Consider the following 9,965-nt stretch of genomic DNA (forward strand, 5'->3'; position numbering starts at 1 on the left):
CCAAAACTGGGATGTATGCACATAGTGACTGCAACTTCAGCACATTGTGAGTTCATAATCAGAGGGGTGGGTGACTCAGGAAAGGCTTTTTTAAGGTAACAAGGGGAAAGTGAAAGGACGCTTGCTGTGTGAGAAAGAAACATCTCGGTCACAGCCAGCAAGACACCTGTGTTCATGATGGGGTGTGGCGAGTGCAGAGTTCTCACAAAGAAAGAAGTGATGTGATGGGAGGGAGGACAGTTGGGTAATTTATTGGGGAGGAAAAAAGTGGGCTGAACATTTCCTGGTTGAACAAGAGGATTGTGACATGATGTGCTTGTATTTTGGAGAGAAGGGTTTTGTGGGGACAGGCCTAGGAGTACGCTGTATGGCTGGGGAGTCAGCACAACAGAGAAACACAGAGAACCGGGCAGACCCCAAGGCCCAAGCTGGGGGAGAGGCTGCCCGCAAATTGGAACCCTGGAAGCTGGTTCTGTCCCTTAGCTGGGGCCTCAGACGTCACTTCACAGCCCAGTCCTGTTGATACAAGAATAAAAAACGTTGGGCATGAGAAGGGCTGTGTCCCAGGCTTTCGTTGAGCCCCTGGGATGTGCCCCACCAGATTTTGTTCTTTGACTTCATGCAGTAAAGAATTCAAGAGCAAGCCAGTGTTGAGTAAAGGTATATATATTCAGACAGATACATTGAAATGCAAGAGAAACGTCACGAGGTGTGGGGGTTTCATGCACAGATTAGAAGTAGGTACACACCCCACAGACAGAAGGTCTGTCTTCTCCAAAGAGGGACAGAGAGTGGTGACCGCGAGGTGGCGCTGTGTTGCTTGTTTTCTTGGGCTTGGTGGTTTCATATGCTAATAAGTAAAAGGACCAGCCTTAGGGCAAGGGGCTAGGATTCCCAGGGAGTTGGCCATTTCCCACCCTTTGACCTTTTGTGGCTATCATTGGGACTGCCATGGTGCCTGGGGCATGTTATTCACCAGGTTACTATTACAATGGATGTTTACTGAATCTCAAGATCTGCTAGAAGTTAAATCTCTTCATCCTGAGCCTCAAGGCCTATTGGGGGTTGAATCCTTCACCATTTTGATGTCAATTGCTGCGGCCTTCCTTGAATGGCTGTGCTCTTCCCCCTTCCATCCTGTATCACTGTGATGACACAAAGACAGCAAAGGCCGGGCCCTAACCGTGCTCCTGCATTTAACGGCAGGAGGTGTGGTGTGGGCTTATGATGACTCTGAGTGGTGAGAAGGATGTTTCAGATTTTCCCACGTGAGACATGGCGACTTACCAGCAGCCTCCCCAGATTTATCTCACGGGCATTATCGCTTGTGTTGTTATGGAAACAAAAGGCCAGCCAAGAAATAAGAATCACACAGAGGGTTGGAGTACTGAGATTTATTACGCTGGCGGGCTCAGAGGGGTTTCTTTTCCAAAGCTCTGAGCACCTCCAAGACGTGCACATGAGGTTTTATAGGGTTAATTACAAGTATGGGGCTAATACCCAATAAGGCTCAAACAACAAAAAGCAAGGAATCAGTACACTGAAGCTTATCAATTTGGAACAGATCACGTTACTGACAACTGTTGACCTTGGATTTTCGGGTTAGCTTATTAGCCCAGTAAACTGACACTAAACTTCAGATTTACCAGGTAGCCCAGCAAAACTTAGATCAGGAAACCGACACTTGTCACACTTTGATTTGTGACTTAGCTTGTTAGGCCAGCTGTGGTTTTCCTTCAGTGTCACTTATCTTTTGAATTTTTCTTTTTTTCTTTTTTTTAATATTTAATCCAAATTTAATATCAGGGTTCTTTGGGAAAGAAATTTCTCTTTTTCTTTTCTTTGGTGATCTTTTAGGGGGGCAGTTAATTAGATGTATTTACCTGTTAGTGGAAGCCCTGGGGCTTCAACCCAGGACCCCGTGCACGCTAAGCACACGCTCTACCACCCGCCCCATCATCTTTTCTTTTTGGTTTCGCTGCCAAGAATCCTACAGCTGAATTTCTAGTCAGCCTTAACACTTGCCCTGACTTCATGGAATCCATTTTTATGAGTTTACTTCCCCCTGGTTTCATTTAAGTATTGAATCTCCATTTTCTCTTCACTCTCCGTTTTGCCTTTTGTTGTTATGGTTGTTAAGCTGTGTTTAACAGAATTGTTTAAATTCTCTTTTAGCAAGAGGCTGAATGTAAATAAATATGTAAGCAAACAGCACAATTAAATGCTTTTATACATTCTGAGCTGTTTAGTAGTAACTTAAAAACCGAATTGAATATTAAAGTGATAGCATTTTAAAAATATTTTTTAATTTTTCATAAAAATATAGCTGATTTAAAATATGATATTAGTTTCAGGTGTACAATAGATGCTCCATTTATAGTTACTGTAAAACATTGTCTGTATTCCCTGTGTTGTAAGATACATCCCTCTAGCGTGTTTACATTACATGTTGCAGTTTGTATAAGAAAGTTGGGTAACGCAGAGTCTGGAACGTGGCTGTGTATGACTCAGGTTCACGCTCACCCTGCCTGTCAGAGCTCAGGCCTTCACTCCTTTCTGCAGGGGAGCGAGTGGAGGCAGCTCTCATCAGCGCTGTCACCACCCTCTGAGTGGCAGTGACAGCAGTGACTGTGTGTGGACGTGCAAATTGTTTTTCCAAGAGCTTTATATGCGTTTCTGCATTTAATAATTAAAGCCCTCCTGTGAGGAAGCGTTTTAAGTTTTTAATGCATAATACATTTTATTTTGATATTGATAGATTTCAAACCTCTGGAAAATTTACAGGAGTAGTACAATAAACGCTTAGATACAGTTCACTTTAAAGGGCACTATTTGGCTTTCTGTGTCTGGCTTATTTTAGCATAAAGTTTCAAGGTTCATCCATAATTGTAGCCTGAATCAGTACTTTATTCTTTTTGCTTGATAATATCCTTTTCCTTTGTTTTCATTTTTGGTCTATTTAAAAATATTTTCATTGAAGTCTTGTTAGTTTATAATTTTGTGTTAGTTTCTTGTGTACAGCACAACACTTCAGCTAAATAGGAACCTACCTGTATTCATTTTCATCCTCTTTTTAAACATAAGTTACTATAAGATATTAAATATATTCTCCTGTGCTATACAGTATAAACTTGCTGTTTATTCTTTACATACTCAGTATCTGCAAATCTTGAACTCCCAGTTTATTCCTTCCCACACCCTCTCCCCACTGGTAACCATAGTTTGGTTTCTATGTCTCTGTGTCTGTTTCTGTTCTGTAGATAAGTTTATTTTTTTGTTTCTTTCTATTTTTTTTTTTAGAGTCCACATGTGAGCAATCTCATGTGGTATTTTCCTTTCTCTTTCTGGCTTACTTCACTTAGAATGACATTCTCCAGGTCCATTGATGTTGCTGCCAATGTCATTATTTTATTATTATTTTATGGCTGAATAGTAGTCTATTGGACAAATATGCTACAACCTCTTTATCCAGTCATCTCTCAGTGGACATTTCAGTTGCTTCCATGTCTTGATATTGTAAATAGTGCTGCTGTGTACATTGGGGTGTAGGTGTCTTTTTCAATTAGGGTTCCTTCTGGATATATGCCCAGGAGTGGGATTGCTGGGTCATCTGGGAGGTCAATTTTATGTCTTTAGAGGAACATCTATACACTTTTCCACAATGGCTCCACCAAACTGTATCCCCACCACAGTGTAGGTGTGTTCCCAATTCTCCGCAGACTTTCCATTATTTATTGTCAGTGAACTTCTGAATGATGGCTATTCTGACTGGTGAGAGGTGATACTTGATTGCAGTTTTGATTTGCATTTCTCTGATAATGATATTGAATATTTTTTATGTGGCTACTGGCCGTTTGTACGTCTTCATTGGAGAAATGTTTCTTTAGGACTTCTGCCAATTTTTGAATTGAATTGTTTGTTTTTCTTTCTTATTAAGTGTAAAAGCTGTTTACATATTCTGGGAATTAAGCCCCTAGCAGTTTCATTTATTGTAAATATTTTCTCCCATTCCATAGGTTGGTTGTCTTTTTGTTTTGCTTACTGTTTCCATAGCTGTGCAAATGTTTGTAAGTTTAATTAGATCCCTCTTGTATATTTTTGGTTGTTTTTCTATTGCTTGAGTAGACTGCTCTAGGAAAACATTGCTGAGATGTATGTCAGATGTTTTGCCTATGGTTGCTTCTAAGAGGTTTATAGTGTCTTGTCTACATGTTTAAGTCTTTAACACATTTTGTATTCATTTTTGTATATTCTGTGAGGGAGTAGTCTAACTTCAATGATTTACATGCAGCTGTTAAGTTTTCCCTACACCATTTGCTGAAGAGGCTGTCTTTACTCCATTGTATGTTCTCACCTCCTTTGTCAAAGTTTCAATGACCAAAAGTTTGTGGGCCTATTCTTGGTAATTTTGTTTATCCGTTCATTGATGGATGGATATTGTTAGTAACTTTTGGCTACTCTGAATGATACTGCTATGAATATTGATGTGAAATTTTTTATGAGAATATGTTTTCATTCTGTTGGCTGTACATTTGCCCCGCCATATCTGTAGTTTCCACTACATGAATCCAGATGGTTGATTGTAAAGGGACTCGAACATCCTTGGATTATGGTATCCAGGGTGTGGGGTTCCTGAAACCAACCCCCCAAGGATATTGAGAGATGACTCTATATGTAGGAGTGGAATTGCTGAGACATATAACTCTAAGCTTTTGAGGAAATACCAGACTTCTCCAAAGAAGCTGCAACATTGTTCCTTTCCCCTGGCGGCATATGAGGTTTCTCTGCCTCCTGAACGACATTTGTTATTGTCCATGTTTTGGTTATAACCATCCTAGTGGGTGTAAAATGAGATCTCATTTTGTTTTTGACTTCCCTAGTGATGCTGAGCATCTTTTCATATGATTATTGGCCATTTGTATATCTATTTAAATTCGTGGTAAATTTAAAAATTGGGTGTATTTTTTTGTATTGTTCAGTTGTAAGCATTCGTTATATATCCTGGATACTACTCTCTTATTAGATACATGCTTTGCAAAATTTTTCTTCTATTCTGCACATTGTCCTTTAACTATATTTTTTTAAACATTAAAACAATTTCTTTACAAGGGAGGTAGTTTGATGTAAAGATTTATTTTATTTTTTTGCAAAGCACGCACTCTCTGACTTGAGATACCCTTTTCCCCTGTCATTTCACTTTCTTGATGATGTCCTTTGTAAGAAAAAGGTTTTAGTTTTGATGAAGTCCAGTTTATCTGCTTTTTCCTTCTATCACTTGTGCTCTTGGTTTTGTATCTAGGAAACCAAAGCCTATCCTAGGCCCACAAAGATTTATACTGTGTCTTCTTTTAGAAAGTTTATAGGTTTAATTTTTACATTTCTGTCTGTGATCTATTTTCAATTAATTTTATTTGTTATATAAAATATGGGTGTTCAGATTCCAGATTGATTCTTTTGCCTGCAGATACCCAGCTGTCCCTGAACCATTAGTTGAATAGACTATTCTTTCAATGGAGTGTTTTTGGCCCCCTAGTGGAAAAGTGTCTGTAAATGTAAGTTTTTCCCCGTGGGTTTTTATTGTGTCTCTTAGACTTATTTATCCAAACTTATGCCAGTATCATACTGACTTAGTACTATAGCATTTTAGTACACTTTAAAGTGAGTCCTCCAACTTTACTCTTCTTTTTCAAGGTTGTTTTTGCTGTCCTGGGCCCCTTGCACGTCCATGTGAATTTTGGGATCAGTTTTTCAATTTTGCATAGAAGTCAGCTGGAATTTTGATAGGGATTCCACTGAATATATAGTTCACTTTGAGGATTCTTAACATTTTTAATAATATTGTCAATCATTCCATGAAAATGGGATGTCTTCCATATATGTAGATCTTTTAAAATTTATTCTGGTGATACTTCAAAAAGTTCAATGTACAAATCTTGTAAATTTTTGTTAAATGTATCTCTCACTTTATTTTTAATGCTGTTGTAAATGGAAAGGCTGAATTTCTTATGGGTGGGACTATGTATCAATCTTCTTATTTGTAGAATTCCTTCACAACAAATACCCTTGGTATATATTTGCTACATAAATCTATCCACAACTATTCCCCGCCCCGTGTTATAAGAAACCAAGACCCAAGGTAAGCTACTTGAAAACACCTATGTGGAAGTGAGAAATGAGACCCTTGGGTGGGTCTTTGTGCAGATGATACTGAGAGCTTATTCTGAATGGCTTCTTCTTAATTACTTTTAAACAACCCTTTCAGTGTATTTAGTCAGATACATTAAGATTATGCCCTTTTGATGTGCGGAGTAGCTAAGACTATAATTTTCAAATAAATTCTAGTGAGAGTGTTGTACTTGAAACCTAATTTGCATCAATCTTTGAAGATTTATGTTTCAGGAGCTTTGACTAAAGAACAACTGTCTTTATTCTATAATGAGAACTAAATGCTCAAGCAACATGTAAGAGTTTGAGCAAACTGCCCCCGCCCCGTAGTGCTGGGTGGCTGCAGCTGTAACTGGAGTCAGCACTTACCTCTCCCAGTATGCTTGTGCTGATCTGCTCAAAGTGGTTCGTCCAACAGTTTGTCAGTAGTCTGTTGGACAAAGTCATAAAACATTGATTGAAGGTTGCTAGAATGCAATATATTCTTATTAATATTAAGTAAGCACATATTGAATGCTTACTGTATGATGGAATTGACCCTCAGCCTCACATGAATATTATTTCTCTTGAAACCTCACATATTTCCTTGTTATTCTCACTTTACAGATAAGGAGACTGAGAATTAGGTCTTCTCTCTTTTGGGAGGAGCTCATTATTAATGATGGGCAGTTGTAAGGAAAAAGATATTGATTCATTATGAGAAAACATTTTTGTGAGAGTCAGCAATGAAGAAGATGAACACTGAAGAAGGTGATCATTGTTCGAGTGAGACAAGCCCTGGGTTGTGCGGAGTCAGCATCCCTGTCCTAGACACGGCACGTGTAGAGCTGCGTGGTGGGTGAGGCGGCGCGGCCGTGCAGGGAAAGCGGATGCTGGGGCCTTAGGCTGTGCTCAGGCCTGGTTGGGCTTTCTCCTAAGGGGAGTGAACCATCATTGACAGATTTTAAGTAGGAGAGTGGGGTGCTCTCATAGTTCATATTTGTCTTCTAGAATGTTTGGAAACATTTAGAAGGCTTGGCAGGAGATGATGTGATGAGTCAGAGTAGGGTGGCTGCGAGGTGTAGCAGTGTCCAATTTTCAAGTGGTTTTCAGGCCCAGGCTTGTGGCTTAGTAGCCGTGTCAGTTTGAATGACGCACGCAAGGAAGTGAAACAATTTATCTAATCAATTGAAGCAGTGATGTACCCAATTCCCAGGACTATTGTGGAGATCCAGTGAGATACACTGTGCAGTGTGCAGTGTGGTCTCCAGCAGAGAGTCAGTGCTGAGTGAGTGCCAGTGAGTATCTGGTAGGTCAGTTGAGGGTAGTGGGACTCGGAGTCTGAGGATATCTGGTCCCTGAAGGAGGGGTCCATTCACATCTGTGAGTGATGGGCCTGAGTTGGGAGACGCAGGGAGACCTTACCCCCCGACCAGGGGCCCTGGTAAGGACGGCTATGGGAGGAACACCGTGAAGTCAACTCTTTGCATGTGGAGTTGGAGCTGCCTTTGAGACAACTAACTGCAGTGTCACGAGCTTAAAGAGGAGATCTGGGCCCAGGTTGTGCATTTTCCTAAAATCTCAACTCCTAAGGACGCTGAAGTATTGATCACTGAACGTGAAGTCATACTTTAAAGGACAAACGAATAGTAGTATTATCCCTGTCATCAAAGCTCACGTCTATTTATTCATCACTCACTTTGCTAATTGTGTACTTACAGAGCTCACTTCACCGTCCTCCCGTGGGCTCAGGCTCCACAGAAAAGAGCTGGTGAGACTCCCTCTTTTCTAGAATAAGACACATTTAGCTTGTAGCCTTCTGTACCTCGCCAGACTTAGGATATTAGTTTGTTGGTTTAATTGTATTTTCTGTTGGCCATGTCCTGACAGGAGAGAAATTTTACCTCATGGTCATGTTTCAATTAGCTGTTACTGAGAATTGCTGATCTGATACATAGTGTATGTATTATATTAACTTTGTAGAGTAGTTATCATTTTTCTGTCTTTGCCCGTTAATTTGTTTGCCCCTTCAGTGTTCTATTCTTTTTGGGGCCTTATTTATTTTTAATTAAAAAATGTCTGTTAGCAGTTAAAAAAAAAAGCAAAGAAAAAATGCACATGAGAACTAAATTTAGAAAATGTCTAGTGTGTTTTCTGTCTCGGCAATGGAGGGTTCTAGAAACTCCTGAAAACCTTCATTACACAAGTTCCTTAAAACGCTAATTGAGAAATAAAACCTTCCTTCCTCATCTTTCAAGCTGCACAACTCATTGTCAAGAAAGTGAGGGAAAATTCTCAGAAGCCAAGACAAACGAGAAAGCAGGGTTTCTGAGAGATACGTGAGCGTTAGAAGCCGTGGTGTGCTGGTTGGCTCCTGAACTGATTTTCAGTTGCCTTGACAGGAGGGAAGCAGGTGAGCCCCAGACCTCTCACACTAGGAGTTGGATGGGTGATCATAAAATGGGCCAAGCCCATCCTGAGAATCTTGCTTTACTAAAGGGTGAAATAGGAAAAAAAAATTCCTCAAGACAAGAAAGTAAGAAAAGTCAATTTTGGTGGAAGAGGGGAAAAATAACAAATCCAAATTAAGGATATAGTTTAAAGCTGTTCTGGCATGAGAGTGACCACAAACTCCTGGCAGAAAAGCACAGCTACTCCTTGATTGATAAGTTGTGTTTTGAATGAATCAGTGAACAGCTATTCCGAAAAAGGCCTCCAGAGTCTTGTGGATCAAGATACTGGACAGCAAACACCTCTCTTCCAAGGTCTCATTCAAATAACCAGAAAGGTTTTAAAGGAAACTAACAATAATCTGAGTTGTATTTATTGACATTACTATATGCTAAGAATTCAGAGGTGACTATGGAGTTGTCTCCTCTTTTATGGACCTTATTTTCTCTTTGGGGAGAAAAATGACATAGTTGGGTATCTTGGTGGAGGGAGGTGTTAGTCTGTTGCAATTAGCCAGGAGAGGAGATTAAGAAAACAGTGAAGGGTGGGTGAACTTTTTAGCTGAGGACAGTCTTGTTCACTTGGCTTTTAATTGCAGGCTCAATGAGCTGTCACTGGAGGGAATAGATCTTACGGAAGATGGACATAGCTCAAGCCTCTTTGGAATGGACAAGTGAACCTGGAAAAAGACAGTCAAATCTGTGCAGACATTAAAGTTCACTTGAACGTGCTCCATCCCTGAGCCAAAGATAGGACAAATATGCAGCAATTCTTGAGGACAGAAGAGTGGTTTTTAAGGTTCTCCAAGAATGAATCCCATGGAACCGAGATGGCCAGTTGTCAAACTGAGATTTTGTTCTTTGGACGGTGTACCCAGCAAGGGTATTGGCCTTTTATATGTTTCCATTTGTCTTTAATACATGTCTGTTGATGAGGGCATGGGCACAAATGTTTGACACCTTGTCGAGGCGATTTTGGATACCTGCCTAGAAGCACGGGCACAGTTGCGGCTGCTTCATACATCTTGCAGCCCATCCCTTTCCCCGGCTCCGGGATCACGGCAGAGTGATTCCTTGTTGACCTGTCCGTTTCCTCTGTGACATCATAACCCATGAAAAGACCGGAGGATATTAACTTGGCTTTGTTAAATTCAAAGAAACAGATCAAATATGAAGTCAGATTTGTTCTTTCCTATTTCAGTAGTACCATGGAGACGGCAGTTTGGGCAGCTTTTTGTAGTGTCCTGGAGGCTTTCTCTCTCAGCTTCTGGGCGCCTCTGTTGAAAACACTTCATAGCTCTCTGGCCTGCTGGAAAAGCACTCTGCCTGTTTTACCCTGAAGATGTGTTCTGTTTATAAACTCATCTCTAC

General features: G+C 40.3%; 1 long non-coding RNA gene across 2 annotated transcripts; it reads left to right on the forward strand.

Annotated features, from left to right (window-relative positions):
- The first annotated feature begins 6,876 nt into the window (after nt 1-6,876).
- Nucleotides 6,877-9,352, forward strand: LOC140693539 (uncharacterized). 2 transcript variants are annotated; one of them, XR_012069307.1, is made up of 4 exons: nt 6,877-6,999; nt 7,866-7,915; nt 8,403-8,557; nt 9,194-9,352. It is a non-coding gene; the product is annotated as an uncharacterized lncRNA (long non-coding RNA). The 2 variants fall into 2 exon arrangements; XR_012069306.1 differs by lacking the exon at nt 6,877-6,999 and having other exon boundaries at nt 7,647-7,915.
- The last annotated feature ends 613 nt before the right edge of the window (nt 9,353-9,965 follow it).

This window comes from Vicugna pacos, unplaced genomic scaffold (genome assembly GCF_048564905.1).
Source record: "Vicugna pacos unplaced genomic scaffold, VicPac4 scaffold_19, whole genome shotgun sequence".
Taxonomy (NCBI): domain Eukaryota; kingdom Metazoa; phylum Chordata; class Mammalia; order Artiodactyla; family Camelidae; genus Vicugna; species Vicugna pacos.